The 16,641-nt window shown below is 40.3% G+C and overlaps 1 protein-coding gene across 3 annotated transcripts in view; it reads left to right on the top strand.

Annotated features, from left to right (window-relative positions):
* XKR4 (XK related 4) overlaps positions 1 to 16,641 on the top strand; it is a 393,035-nt gene that overhangs the window by 1,489 nt on the left and 374,905 nt on the right. The gene's annotated exons all lie outside the window — the stretch shown is intronic.

Below are 16,641 nucleotides of genomic sequence, written 5' to 3' on the forward strand. Positions count from 1 at the left end.
GGGAGGCAATGGTAAGAATCATAAACCTTCCCAAGTTTTAATGCTAGTGGGCATTTAAGCTGGTTGTTTAGTTGTCTTCTGATTCGCTGCACATGGTAAACAGTCACATTACACCCAAATTACATAAACCTGCAATCTAAACCATAATACACATCTGGATTTATATTATCCCAAAGTCTGGCAAACCTTAACTTTCTGAGTGAAGTTAAAAAAATAGTGTTTTGAGAAAAATATACCTTATAATTCATATTATCTAGAATTGTCTATATATATGCACATTATTAATGTGATTAGAGAACTTCAGAGAGAGTAAAGATTATAGCTAGAAAAGGTTTGCACTGTCTAGGGATGTATAGTCCTGTTGTGCTTGGATAACATCTATTTATATAACATCTAGCTCTCAAATCATATTGTCAATTTTTCATACATGTTGTATGGTAAAAAATATTTCAGAAAACAAACTTTTAAACAGTTACTTATCTATAATGTATTGTTCATGGAAAGGCCATGTTATAATGGTCTATAGCAGATATGGAACTTGACTGAAAGGACACTTACACTGAATATCATCATCGGTATTAAAATTTTTGGCAAAAACTATGCCATAGTAACTGTATAGTTTCAAATACTGCAATGCTATTAAGTATCATGTAGCTTATGTGTTCTATTAGATACTGTCTTTTCTTCGTCCCCAAAAGATATTTTTTTAGAATATAATTTCAGTTCCAGAATAGATTTTAAATTGAGGCATAGTCATTTGCAAGTGAATTTTACCACTGTTTTGTGCAACCTAGTTTTGGGGAAGCATAATATATACAGACAGTTACAATTTCAAAATAAAATTATAGTATACAAAAGCAATGTTTCAGCAATGCTGAATGTAGCAATATAATGAAGCAACAGTTGAAAGTATTATTGAAGTTTCTTTATTTGACTGGCAGAAGGTATATTTTTAGAAGAGGTGTTTTATTAGTATTTGTTGTAAAAAGATTTCCTATCATTGTCATATCATTTAGTAAGAATTATTTTAATATTTCTGTTTCATATTTGGATTCAGTCCAATGTTCCAAATTTGGAATTTTTAATTTCCAGAGATCCCCTTCTTTGGTGAGAGATTGTCCCTTAACACCACAAATCTGGTGGTGGCCTTTGGATACTACTTTAATATAAATATTAAATAATAATCTATCGAGTTTGACAATACTAAACAGATCATTTGTTATTACACATTTCGTTTTTACAACAAATACTTTACAGTGTCTTGAATATTATTTTTTATCAAAGTTATGTTGAGACTAATCCAAAATCAGAGATTTTCTAAACATTGACTGATTGAGAAGCAGATAGAATTTCAACCAACAAAATGTTTGTTCAAGATTGCTTGTGTACTTCCCCCATGTGGGGCTGAACTCAGGAGTCCCAGTGAGATGCATAATAATTAATATTTGGACCCAATCCTGCAAACACACAAATACCTTTAGACACATGAGTGATGCCATGAAGTACAATGACACTATTCATGTGTGTAAAGTTGCTCATGTGTATTTGTTTGCAGATCAAGACCTTAGTAAGCATGATCTGATACCATGTAATTTTAATATATTAAGAACAAATTCCCTGCCATACCTACCCCCCAGAATGGTCAAAGTTGCAGGAGTGAAGCATTTCAGTTGTATGTGGGAGGTGGCAGTCTGTAAAGAGGAAATACAAAGAGAGTCTGCATCACCCTGAGTGCCACAGAGCAGAACTCCATGACATCTCTTTGGATTGGAACATGCTGGGTAGGGGTAGGGTTTGTGGGTAGAGCTGAATATGGTCCAACATTGCATGGCAGTGCAGGCAGCCTGGTGAGTTGGGATTGAGGGTTCTTCAGCCCCTTGTGTTTGTTTGTTTGTTTTTGTTTTTTAAATTATTTATCTATGATTAAATTCTTTGTGCATGAGATTTTGCTTCATGGAAGAGTGCTTAATTCTTTGCCCTTAACTTGCTGACTTTCCTTTTGTTATAATTTTTCTTCAGAAATTGTGTCCATTATAATGTCATAAAACCCACATGAATATCAAACTCAACGTTATTTATATTTTAGCATGCCTTGTTTGATCAATAAAATAGAATTTGACCAGATTGTTAGCTGTTTATTAGTAACTTAACTAGATTTATGAAAATATAGAGAGAAATAGACTCATAGGTCAGAAGGGACCAATATGATCATCTAGTCTGACCTCCTGCACAAGGCAGGCCACAGAACCCTACCCATCCACTTTTATAACAACCCCTAACCCAGGACTGAGTTATTGAAATCCTCAAAATTGGTTTGAAGACCTCAAGCTGCAAATAGTTACTTTATAGCCCATAGTCTGTAGTATTTTACACAGTTATTGTTTATAGTCCATTTGGCTAATTTGTTCCTTTCCTCCCCATATATTTCATGAAAGTCAGAGTCCTTATGGTCATCAAAAGTGAATGATATGAGAAAAGAGGTGTACTTGTACCATTCCCATAAGTCCAAAGGGACCATTATGATGATCTGGTCTAATTTTCTGTGTATCACAGGCCATAGATTTCCTCAAAATAATTCTAGAGCAGATCTTTTAGAAAAACATCCAAACTTTATTTAAATATTGTCAATGATGGAGGCTCCACTGTGACCTTGGTAAATTGTTCTCATGGTTAATTACTTTGACCGTTAAAAATGTATGCGTTATTTCCAGTCTGAATTTGTCTCACTTCAACTTTCAGCCATTGAATAGATTTATACCTTTCTTCGATAGATTGAAGAGCTAATTATTAAATATTTATTCCCTATGTATCTTCTCGAGTTCCTTGAGCCTATCACTGTAAGGCATGTTTTCTAATCTCATCATGCTCACTGCTTTTCTCTGAACCCTCTCCAATTTATCATTATCCTTCTTGTTGCACCAGTGCCAAATATAGAGGTAAAATAAACTCTCTATTTCCACTAAAGATTCCCCTGTTTATGCATCCCAGGATGACATTTGTTCTTTTCACTACAGCATCACATTGGAAGCTCATGTTCAGCTGATGATCCACCAAGACCCCCAAGCTTTCTTTCAGAGTCACTGCTTCCCAGGATAAGGGCTCCCTGTAATTATTACCTACATCTTTTGTTTTCAGATATGTGTGTTTTCACTCAGGGGCGGCTCCAGGCCCCAGTATGCCAAGTGCATGCTTGAGGCAGCAAGCCGCAGGGGGAGCTCTACCGGCGCTGTGAGGGCAGCAGGCAGGCTGCCTTTGGCAGCTTGCCTGCGGAGGGTCTGCTGGTCTTGCGGCTTCAGAGGACCTCCCACAGGCACGCCTGCGGGAGGTCTGCCAAAGCTGCGGGACTAGCGGACCCTCCGCAGGCAAACCCCCGGAGGCAGCCTGCCTGCCATGCTTGGGGCGGCAAAATCCCTAGAGCTGCCCCAGTTTTCACTTAGTCATATTAAAACACATATTATTTGCTTGTGCTCAGTTTACCAAGCAATCTTGATTGCTCTCAATCAGTAATCTATCATCTTCATTATTTACCGCTCCCCCAATTTATGGTCATCTGCAGATTTTATCAGTGATTATTTTGTTTTCTTTCAGGTCGTTGAGAAAGATGTAAAATATTGTAGTGTCAAAAGCTTGTCCCTAGGGAATCTCACTGGAGATAGACCCACTCAATGGTGATTCCCTGTTTTTACAATTAGCCAATTTTTAATCCTTTAATGTGTGCCATATTAATTTTATATTTTAGTTTTTAATCAACTTAAACATCTTACAGACATCTAAAAATATTACATCAGCACTTCTCAGTGCAGTCGTGGGTCCAAAGGAAGCATACACTCTGGAAAATAGGTACTTCCTTTTGGAAAAGTAAGCACAATTACTATTCCAGTAGGAAGTCCATGGAACTGAAACCTCTCACACCTGACAAAGCATGTATGCTGGCCTGAGAGGTTGTCAAGTAAGCACTCAGAATGCAGGCTGAACTTTTTGTGAAATTTGGTTGCACTCATTAGAAGTTCTTTCTTGGGCAGGCCACCATGGTATACTACACATTGTGTGTGTGTGTCATATTAGTTCTACATGCGCATATAGTCTAAGGATTGATGTCCCCACTGTTGAAAACCTATGCTACTTTTCTTGTCTTTTCTTTAGGCCTCTGTCTTAGTTTTCAATTTTTACTTGTTTTCCTTTGGCCCTGGTTAAATCTACCCCATCTACCTAGGTTTTTCTATTGTCCCATTACCATAACACCTGAGCAATTTCACTAAGTAAAAATGACAATTCCACCTTGCTTTCTCCCTGCCAGCAAGAAGACTTGGGTGTTGAGCTTGCTTTTTGTTGTTTAGTTGGTTTGGGCCAGATATATATAACTATGAATGTGAGGATATAAGAAGTGGGTTTTGTGCTTAGCTGTGAAAGCATGGAAGCTATTGTTCATTCTCACTGCATCTGGCAATGAGGTCCATCTCCTGTGAAGTTTCTGACTCCAGAGGTCATCAGCCGTCCCTTATTTGCCAGCTGATTTACTGCTCCAGTGGAACTTAGATAACAAGGAAATGGTGGTCATGTAGAGAGACAATCGCTCAAATAGCTAGTAACAGTTCCATGCCGGGGTGTTGAAATGGTGACCTGGAACTGGACTCTGAATTTAACAGGAAGTTCATACTGAGAGTAACAAATTGGGGTGATGTGTTCCTGGTGACCTCTGTTGCTCAGCAGTTGGCTTTCTGCATTCTCTGGAACTATCTCAGGGCATGGAACTTCATTCTGAAATGTAGAGAATTGCAATAGTTGTGTATGGACATTATGAAAGCCAGTTCTGAGCCCAGTAGGTTTGGGTACATTATGAGTAACCCACCGTGATACATATTTTGATATGACTTGGCCTCTCAATATCTTTGCACAAAGTAAATATTTTGGTTCAAATTATTAATTTTGTTGAGCTATTGAATTACTTGAAATTGGCCTTTCTTAATATTATGTTCAAGATTAATTTTTATTTACAAATATAAGTGTGATTGCTAAAAACAATTAAATATTAATTGAAGTGTGCTAATGGGAGATTAATGAGGGTTTTAATGCTGCCTGGGGCGATGCTGTGAAATAGTGATTGAAAATGAACTTTTACTACAGTATAACAAAAAGAAAATGTGGTGTGACTGCAGATGAGCCACAAATGTCTTATGAATAAAAATTTAGGTTTTTCTTTTGTATTTTGTCACTAATTTCTACAAACCATTGAACATAGGACTGAATTCCGCCATTTGGAACTAAAAAGGCCATCTGTGAAAAGATTTGGCGGATGTCTGCAGACTGTCAGCCAAGACTGGTCCTCGGTTACAGTACCATTGAAGTTAGTGTGGTTGGTTGAGTGTAAATGAGGGCAGATTTTTGGCTTTGCGTAGGTGGTTGAATTTATTCTGTAATCTGTTAATTACTTTTTTTTTTTTTTTAATTTTGCATGCAGGCATAGCTGTGGACATTTTCTTATCCATGGCTCTGATACATTCTATGTTTAACCCATTGTGAAGCTCTGCTCTGGGCACTCAGAACTGCTGTGTTACCTCTCTGCCTTAACAAGAGAGAGCTTTGCTGGAGCTTACACTATGAGACATCTCCCTGCTGCACCCAGTCTGTTCATCTCACTAGCAAACTCCTCCAGACTCTGTCTAAACCTTGCCTTGCAGGTAACAATCAGTGAACCCAAGTTCCCTGGAAACATGTCTCTGCTTTGTCCAGTCCCTCTGACTGGGCAGTTGCAGAAATTAAGTTTGCTGCCTCCGAAGAGGCAGTGTGCACACCAGTCTGCTAGTTTAGCTGAGGTCCTGCACTTTACTTTACTATAACAGTGCTCAGATGGTTTTATAATAAACCAAGAATAAGTTTATTAATAAAAGCGTAGATTTAAGTGATACCAAGCAAGACTAAGATAAAAAATGGTGACAGAAAAGAATAGCCTGCTTCCTAGTGTCTAAAACTTAATTCTTGCAAGCTATGACTTTGCCTAATACAGTTTCTCACTTATATCGAGCTACCAGCATCTCCCCTTTCGCCCCTAAGTGGTGGCAAATTTGGCAAAATGTCTACACTGTGCCACTGCAGCCGCACCATTGTAAGGTGAGCAGTGTAGCTGCTTTTTGTTGCTGGGAGAGAGCTCTCCTGGTGACAAAATAAAACCACCCCCCAATGAGGGGCAGTAGTTTAATCGGTGAAGCGCTGTCCACACTGGCACTTTTCATCATTAAAACTTTTGTCATTCATGGGTGTATTTTTTTCACACACCTGAGTGACAAAAGTTTTAATGATGAAAATGCAGTGTAGATATGGCCTTAGACTGTCTTTTTGTTCCCTTTATATTTCCCAAAGTCCATTGTCTTTTTCTCAAGAACCACAAAGACCTGGGGGTTCAAGCCCCCTGGAGTGCTCACCAAGCAGTTTCCTGCACTATTCGTTACCTTGATTGCTTTGTTTACCTGATATGTAAATGTAATTTCATTGTACCTGGCTTACAAAGCTCGACTCAGACAGGTAAATCCTCATTCTTTTGTCTAAAGCTGGCTTGTCTATCGACTGCCTTAAAAACATATTTTAAGAACATATTTCCAGCACACATACATAACTCATTATACACAACCTGTACATAATACATCACACAATGATATTCATGACCAGCATGCCACCAGTTTTTATGATATCTTGCAGGACACAGTTTGGCTAAATATTCTGACAACAGTGTGTTGAATGCACTCTTTACCTAATGGAACTGTTAGGGTCACACCCTTGCCTATGTGCATTTAGAAGTAATTATGCAGCCCTATCCTCCAAGTACATCTACTGCTGGAGATAAACATTTGGCTACAGGTTTGGAAAGCACAGGGAAAATGTGGGTGCAGCTAGCACCACCTGCTATGCTAGTAGTCCTAGAGAGGTCATGTATTTTCAGAGTAAGGGTGGGTCCATGGCCTTGTCAGCCCCACATGCTGGCAGAGCAACACTGGAAGAAGCACAGAGTGTCTCCCTTTTTTTAATGGGTAGAGCAAGAGCCACCCTTTTCTTAAATCACCTCACTGCCTCTTCTTTGCTCTCCTTCAGGCATCTCTGCCCAGGCAATTCATGTCCTCCAGAGGACCAGATGTGTAACTTCAAAAACTCATTTCTCTTCCTTCTCCTTCCTAGTTCGTATTGCGGAAAAGTTAAGCTGAAGTGATTTGGAAGTGACATTTGGTTCTGAAAGCAGTGGGATTTGTAATACCTCTGCTGTCCTATGGAAGTGAACTTGGTAAAGCTGGGTCAGTTGCCAAGGAAGTTTGGATGCTGTCCTCATGAGTTTCACCCTCACAATTAGTTGACAACTGCATGGTTTCTGAGGAATGCAGCTGTCAAGGGAGATAATGGCTGCTGTACATAAGGCTTATCCCTACAGTTATTTCTTAAGTGCACCTGAGTAAAGGACTGCATGATTGGACCCTTGACTTGGAATAGATCACAAAATAATACAATTTAAGAAAAATAGCAACAGACATGATTTTGTTAATATATTTATTTCAACTTGAGTAATGAATCAGCAAAATGAACATAACCACGGCTAGTGTTTCTCCATAGTGGGCAATTGGGACAAAGGCCAGAGATTTAGAGTTCTCAAACAGTAAAAATGAAGATTCCAAGTGCAATGCAGAAAGTGAACACAGCTTTTGATTTGGTGAAATTAAGGCATGTAACATGCTGAATTTGTATCTTCTATATCTGAGAGACATGGAGCATGCTGGGAAATATTGCAAACATGTCTTAATCTTTGTATGAGTTTTCTCACACACTGTTTTTGAGACAGTTACTTTTTTTTTTTTACTCATTTTGCTTAGCTAGCAGTTTTGGAAGCTCAAAAGATATTAGGAGGGAAAAGGAAGGAAACAGGCAAAGCACCTATCAGCATGAATAACCTGAGAACTGGGTGTGAAAATAATTAGGTTTTAAAACTTTTTATTTATTGAGAATTATAACAAACAAACAGCAGGGATGCAGTGCAACCATGTTCATTAAATATCTGTCTAAACACTATTCTGTTTTCCTCATTGCATTGTTCTAGAAGAATTCAGGATTCTTGATCTTGCATGCTCAGAGGGAAGTCTGATGAACATACTAGAGCTGATCATTTCTGAAGCAAAAATAAGCATCAAAGCCACTTTAGTTTTTGGAGATTTATAAAAATGTGCTTTAAATACACATTAACAAAGCTCTGATTTCTTGCTCTCTCAATTATCACTTCAAAAGTTTTTTTTCCCCTACTGACGATAGCTCATCTCAATTGATTAGACTTTTCCTGTTGGTGTGCATACTTCCATCTTTTCATGTTCTCTGTATGTATAAATATCTCCTATCTGTGCGTTCCATTCTATGCATCTGAAGAAGTGAGCTGTAGCTCACGAAAGCTCATGCTGAAATAAATTTGTTAGTCTCTAACGTGCCACAAGTACTCCTGTTCTTTTCTCTCTCGCTCTCTCTCAGCAGGCCAGTTCACAACCAGTTAAAGAAACCAATCTTATAGGCTTATATAAACTCTCCTCCTACAAAAGTTACATCCCACCATCTTTTCCAGTACAAAGTCCTGAATGCATGGGCTTTGAACTGTGCCCTGAAGGTTAATAAACTTTGGCAGGGGAAGTGAATCCCAGACCTATGTACCACTGCCTTAAGTTTGCTGAGACAGCATTCTCTGTTTTAAATCTGGCGTTGTTAGTTCAAATGTATTAACTGACTTCTTCTATCCAGAAGGAACATGGCAGAAAGATGGTCTTTAAGGTAGACAGGAATGAAAGCAAATTCTTATGCACAGGTTAATATAATACGTAATACTATATAGTATAATATGTTCCAGGAGAGAAACAGTACTAAATGGGTTGCTGCATTTTGCACCAGCTAAAGTTCTGAGACATCTTCATGTGTCGTGCTATGTAGAGAATATTACAGTAATTAAACCTAGAGGTGCGAAAGGTAAGGATCCTTTTTGTGTTTTGCATTTTCACTGTCTCCTTACCTGAGGTTGTGGGAGGGTGAGGGAGAAAGCATCCGTGGCTATAACTGCTATTTGATCCTCTAAAGAAAGTCTTGCTTCTAGTAAGATTCAGTCCATTTGTGCACTTTACTAACAAAAGGCAAATTTAACCCCTCTATCAAGAGAGCTGCTATCTATCCCACTTTACTTCTAGAAAGGGACCAATTAGTATCGTTTCTGTCATCTCCACACTGACTGTAATCAGCTACCTCTTATCTAGCTCTTTATCACACTTTGGCCTGGTCTACGCTACGCGTTTAAACCGATTTTAGCAGCGTTAAACCGATTTAACCCTGCACCCATCCACACAACGAGGCCCTTTATATCGATATAAAAGGCCCTTTAAACCGGTTTCTGTACTCCTTCCCGACGAGAGGAGTAGCGCTGAAATCGGTATTACCATATCGGATTAGGGTTAGTGTGGCCACAAATCAATGGTATTGGCCTCCGGGCGGTATCCCACAGTGCACCATTGTGACCGCTCTGGACAGCAATCTGAACTCAGATGCAGTGGCCAGGTAGACAGGAAAAGCCCCACTAACTTTTGAATTTCATTTCCTGTTTGCCCAGCGTGGAGCTCTGATCAGCACAGGTGGTGATGCAGTCCCAAATCCAAAAAGAGCTCCAGCATGGACCGTACGGGAGATACTGGATCTGACCGCTGTATGGGGAGACAAATCTGTTCTATCACAGCTCCGTTACAGAAGACGAAATGCCAAAGCATTTGAAAAAAATCTCCAGGCTATGATACAGAGTCCACAGCACAGTGCTGTGTGACAAGCGTAACGGAAAGCCAAAGAATCAAATGGAGGCTCATGGAGGGAGGGAGGGAGGGGGTACTGAGGACTCCAGCTATCCCACAGTCCCCAGCAGTCTCCGAAAAGTATTTGCATTCTTGGGTGAGCTCCCAATGCCTGTATGGTCAAACACATTGTCCGGGGTGGTTCACGGTATAGCTAGTTAATTTACCCCCCCCCCCCCCGTGAAAGAAAGGGAAAAAAATCGTTTCTTGACTTTTTTCAGTGTCACCCTATGTGTACTGCATGCTGCTGGTAGACGCGATGCTGCGGCAGTGAACAGCAATATCCTCTCCTCTCCCCTCCCTGGTGGCAGACGGTACAATATGACTGCTATCCGTCATCATCATCAGCCCGTGAGTGCTCTTGGCTGACCTCAGGTGAGGTCGGCTGGGGTTGCCAGGGTAAAAATAGGAATGACTCCTGGTCATTCCCAGTAGATGGTTCAGAACGGCTGGTAACCATCTTCATCCTAGCAACTGGGGGCTGAGCTCCATCAGCCCCCTCCCTTTCATGTGTAAAGAAAAGATTCTGTACTACCTGGACTATCATAGCAGCGGGGTGCTGGGCTCCTCTCCCCCGCACCGTTTAATGTCCTGCCTGGACTATCATAGCAGTTGGAGGGTTCCTCCCCCTCATTTTATCTCACTAAAAAGTCAGTGTTTCTTATTCCTGCATTCTTTATTACTTCATCACACAAATGAGGGGACACTGCAATGGTAGCCCAGGAGGGTTGGAGGAGCAGGGAAGCAACGGGTGGGGTTGTTGCAGGGGCACCCCCTAGAATGGCATGTAGCTCATCATTTCTGCGGGATCTGACATGGAGTGGCTGTGCTCTCTGGTACACTGGTTCTCTAGTACACTTGCACCATATTCTAGGCAGGACTGACTCTATTTTTAGATACCATAAAGGAGGGATTGACTCGGGGAGTCATTCCCATTTTTGTCTTTGCGCCCCTGGTCGACCTCAGCCAGGGGCACCCATGACAGCAGCAGACAGTACAGAACGACTGATAACTGTCATCTCATCACCAATTTACAATGGCATGACGGTACAGAACAACTGATAACCATCTCTGCTATCTTGCAAAGGCAAATGAATGCTGCTGTGTAGCGCTGCCGTACCACCTCTGTTAGCAACATCCAGTAGATATACGGTGACAGTAAAAAAAAGCTGAACGGGCTCCATAGTTGCCATGCTATGGCGTCTGCCAGGGCAATCCAGGGAAAAAGGGCGCAAAATGATTGTCTGTCGTTGCTTTCACGGAGGAAGGAATGAGTGAGGACATTTACCCAGAATCACCCGCGACACTGTTTTTTGCACCATCATGCATTGGGGTCTCAACCCAGAATTCCAATGGGCAGGGGAGACTGCAGGAACTATGGGATAGCTACCCACAATGCAACGCTCCAGAAATTGACGCTAGCCTCGGACCATGAATGCACACCACCGAATTAATGTGCTTAGTGTGGCCGCGTGCACTCGACTTTATACAATCTGTTTTACAAAACTGGTTTATGTAAAATCGGAATAATCCCGTAGTGTAGACATACCCTTAGACACTGGAAATGCTGAGAAACTGCATCATCTAGATCTGATGAAAAGGAAACAGAGCAGAATGTGTCGTAGTCATTAATGGCAATGCAGCCTATCCAGTCCCCACATACATAGTGAATGAGGAGTGATGGAATAAAGCCTTGTAGTCCCCAGGGTGGAAGAGCAATCGCTATCAAGTTCTAGGTGCATCAGCTAACTGGTGACACTTGCTCTTTTCAAAGGAAGGAACTTTCTGCTTCTGGCCTGAGGTGAGGTGTTGGGTAGTGATAGGTTTTTATTCTTATTTACTTGGATGTGGGGAAAATGAGGCTTTTTATTCTTTACCATTTGGTATTTCTAGGTTTACAATCTGCCACTAGAATTGTCTTGCAAGTCTTAAAGACGCTCACTTTTTCTGCACTGTCTTCAGGGTCAGGTCTTCAGCTGGTGTAAATCAGCATAGTTCCATTGATTTCACTAGAGCTATGCCACTTTACACCATCTGAGGATCTGGCCCTCAGTGTCAAATTTAGGGCACATTTAGGATACCTAGTAAGGCCAATAAATGATACTTTGATTAACTTCTACTGTATATTTAGGTCCCAGATTTTTCAAAAAATGAAGGATGTCTATTTTCCTCCCATTCCAGTAACCAAAAGATTGTATTCCCAAGATGTGTTTCTAGCATCTCACTGTGATGTTTCTGATATTTCTGTCCTGTTACAGTGTAGGTGTTAGATGGTCAGTAATTCCAACTGTCATTGAACCTTACATGATAACATGTCAAACTGTCACTAATTTTTCTCAGTGTTTTGAAATCTGTCAGTTTTGTTACATTTGAGTCCAGAAAAGATTAAAAAAGAATCTAGAAAAGATTATTGCATAGTCTTCCCATCTGTTTCTCAATGCACAGAAAGGCTACAAATTGGAAGTATCATTTTTCTTCCATGAGGTCACAGGCATTTTTGACTTAAGTCCTCTGGCTAACTGTGTTGTTTCCTTCAACTTAAGTGCTCATGAGAGGTGATTGATTGACAGAGTAGCAGAAGAAGGGGCAGTTCCATTTAGAGGGATTGTATCTATGCTAATCTATTTTAGCTGCTATTAATCCATTCAGTAGAATAAATATTTATTTTCTTTTGTTGAGACACAGTAATATATAGATGGATGTTATGTTCTGAGATATTAATGTGAAGCTCCATTACAGTTCTTTGGAATCACTTACTAAAAGACGGTATACAAATTAGTTTCCCTGTTCAGTTTATCCTTATAACCCTAACTGCATATAAATGTTGCTGAGAGACTTTAGAAGGAAAGATACCACAAATTACAAACGAAAAACAAGTTTCTCTTATACGAATACTTAGCACTTATACAGGACTTTACTTTTTCAGAGCACTGTGTAAACACTAATGCTTTTGCCAGTCCATTCAGTCCAAGGAGGTGAACATATTGTTTGCCAAAAGGACGTATTTAGCAACTTGTATCTGGAGGAATTAGTACTTGGGTGGTTGTAATCCTATACCTCTTTCACCTTGTAAGAGTTTGTGTTTTAGAGGATTTCATGTTGCACTAGAGAGTTTAGTATTCTTTGTATGGCAAACACAGAAGTGACTACGTAAATAAAAAAAAGACAGTGTTTCAGGCCCATAACTCATTTTTGGATGCTTTATTCCTAATTCTCACAGAAGATTTCTGCAAACAGCTGAATGTTCTGAATAAACTACCTTATGCAGTGTTACAATTGGAAGACTATTTATGGCTGAAAGGTCAGTTTCCATATACGAATCTCCTGTGGAATGGAAGAAAGAATAACATCTTTAAGTGAGCTATGGCTTCCAGTTCTATACTCGAATGCTCTGGACCATTAGCTGCAAAGTTTATCTGGTAATCTAAATGAATATTCTATCTCTACCAATGAGCTCCAGTCCCTAATCTTGGTTTATAAGGACAAACTTTATTAAAAGATATGCAGTTTCCAGCAACATGACAATTTCACTCTCATTTTAGTTATGTAATAATAGGGTTTTTTTTATATTCTTTCCACTTAAGCTAATTTTCTTGTATAACATGTCAATCATAACAGTTAAATAAAGAGGTTGGGCTTTTTAATTGGATACTTTGTTTCAACACATAAAAAAATTAAACAGTACCTTTGTTTGCAGTTGAGGGTTTGAGTTTGTTTTGTTGCTGAAGCTTGTTTATAAAGTGTAATACCAGTTTTGTCCATTGTATCAACATTATCTATTTAGGGCAGGGGTGGGAAAAGTTTTTGGCCTGGCAGCTGCATCAGGTTTCAAAAATTGTATAGAGGGCCAGTTAGGGGAGGGGTGTGTGGCCTGCCCCCCCATCCCTCCCTCGGACTCTTGCCTCATCCACCCCCCAATCCTGATGGGGCCCTCCCCGGACCTCTGCCCCATCCACCCCTCCCTTCCCTGTCCCCTGAATGCCCCTGGATCCCCTGCCCCTGACTGCCCCCTGCCTCCCCATCCAACCCCATGTTTCCTTCCTCACTGCGCCCCCAGACCTCTGCCCCCATTCAACCCCTCCCTGTTCCCCGCCCTCTAACTGGCCTGACTCCTATCCACCACCCCACCTACTGACCACCCCACTGAACTCCCCTGCTCTCTATCCAACCCCCCACCCCTTGCCCCGTTACCGCGATGCCTGGAGCACCAGTGGCTGGCAGCGCTACAGTGGCTGGCAGTGCTGTTGCCACCACGCAGCACAGAGCACCAGGTCAGGCTGGGCTCTGCAGCTGGCCTGCCCGGCCACCCAGAGCATTGCGCCGGTGGTGGAGTGAGCTGAGGCTGTGGGGAGATGGAACAGTAGGGAAGGGCTGGGGGCTAGCATCCCGAGTCAGGAGCTCAGGGGCCGGGTAGAAGGAGTTTGTCCACCTCTGCTTTAGGGTGTTACATCCAATGGACAAATAGATGTGAAAGTGTTAGTCCCATCAAAAGTACGCTTTTTAAAAAATGAAGGAAGGCAGCAATAGGGAAGGATATGAATAGAGTTTGGGACAGCAAAAGTGGGGAGGGAAATAAAAGGAAAAATGCGTATGAGAGGATGCAGGGGTACAGTTTAGTCCATAGTGAATAAGGAGTTAACTCAGCTCATCTTCTCCTACCCGCTAACCAGTGAAAAGTGACAGGATTGATTCCTGTTTGAAAGACTAGGGAGGTGAAAGGATTCCATATCTGGAGACTGGACTGAATCCCACTAACGCACTGAAATAAAATTATAGTTCTGTAACTTGCAGTTAGTTTTCTCTTGTATAATCATAAATACAAACTCCAAAAAAGCTAGGAAGCATTCTTCTATCCCTAATTTTTATTTGTCTTAATTTTTTAAAAGAAACTGAGAACTCAAAGTGGAATAGTCACCTCAAATGTCTTTTGTTAATTTTGGAATAAGGATATAATGGGTTCCATATGTTATATGTTGTATTAGTTTGGTTACTGGTATATCCTCTACAAGATATATCCTCTACCCTGAGTTTGCAGAATAATTTATACTGCCCAGATACCTCCTCCTGATCTCTAAATGCTGTGATCCTCTATGTATATAGTGACACAAACTGTGACTTAAATTAAAATATACTTTAAAGTTTATTTTTCTTTAGTACAGTAGCTAGTGTTACTATGCTATGTCATTATTTTTGTTAGCTGGGATGTTATTGGTCTAATCAGTATGCTAACGGTATTGGTACAAATGTTTCCCTGAAGAGTCACATAATTCCTTTGGATTGGCAGAATTAATCAGTGGATGTGGTGGTTACCATAAATTTCACGTGATTGAGAACACCATCTGGAATAATGAAACTAAATTATTTTCCTGTGTGTGTGTGTGTGTGTGTGTGTGTGTGTGTGTGTGTGTGTGTGTGTGTGTGTGTGTGTGTGTGTGTGTGTGTGTGTGTTTAGAGAAAGTTTGGCACACAACGATATGACAACAACAGTCAGTTTCTTTTAAAATATTGAATTTGTTCGTTTTATTTTAAGCAAATGTGGTGGACATTTTAGGTGGCAGGCTAACAGTCCAGGAAAATGAAGCATTTTGTCCATCCACATACCAGATCTGTCATCAACAATAGCAATAAAAGCTTCCCCATACTGCTCTGCTAATGAGACTCAGCCCTGGTGTAATGGATCCGTCCCTTGAGATGTGGGTAGTTCCATTTCCAATGCCTATTCAGTTCTTAATCTCACAATGGAGACAGCCACCTGTTTCTAAGGAACTAACATGAGATCAACTGATTTCACAAAGGCACTGAACTGCCTTGGTAACAGATTTTCTAGCATCACCAACTTGGTGTCCTAAAGCAGAAAGTTGTAGGTCACACTAATTCCTTGAAATATCTGGTGCTTGTTTGGCTCTTAGTTTTTTGTTATTTAAAAATACACATTATGGCTGTTCAAAAAACAGGCTTATCTCCCCACAATTTTGAGCAACTCTTTAATTAAAAAAATTGTTTTTATAGGTTATTTCAAAATAAATTGAAAACTTGTTTCCATTTGGTTTTTGAAACCCCAAACAAAAATTTAGAAATGAAGTATGTAATCTAAAATTTTAAAAATTCCTTTAATTGAAAATTACATTTTCCCTGAAAGCTTTTTGTTTTTTTGACTAAACCCATTTTTCAGCTGGAAATTTTTCAGCCAATAAACGTGTATGTGCACACATACTCCCCTGTCATATTTTGGGGTACAATCCAGACCTGTGAGGGGTTGTCATTGTGTGTCTCGCAGCCTTGGGTGTCTCTTCGCTGTTGTAGTGGCCAGCCTGGGCTGCTCACAAACGCTAGCACACAGGTCACACCCTGAGTGTCTTTGTATTGCCGTAGCTCTGGTCAAGAAGCTCTGACCCCATCGGCTGGTCAGCAGGGTTCCTTCCATTCATGCTCTGACTTCCACTAGCCTTGGTTATTTCCTTCAGGGTGACCTCTAACTAAATTACACCTAGTTCTGAATTTTCCCCAAAACATGTTCTGCCCTCTTCTGGACAGCTCACATATTAAAGTTCTGTTGCCCTTGGTCAATGGTCAGTATTCAACAGTTTGCTACTTTAATTGGCGTTACCAAACAGTTCAGTTTAAACCAACACTGGATTAATTTAGATTAAAATAAAACAAGTTTATATAACTGCAAAGAGAAGTATTTTAAATTAGCACAAGTATAAGGTATTGAAGTCAGAAATGGTTACAAGTGAAGTATAATAAAATGCTTTCTAGTAGCTAAAACTCAACAAGCTAGACTTGGCTCAAGATAAAA

The sequence above is a fragment of the Gopherus evgoodei genome, chromosome 2 (assembly GCF_007399415.2).
Source record: "Gopherus evgoodei ecotype Sinaloan lineage chromosome 2, rGopEvg1_v1.p, whole genome shotgun sequence".
NCBI classification, from domain to species: Eukaryota; Metazoa; Chordata; order Testudines; family Testudinidae; genus Gopherus; species Gopherus evgoodei.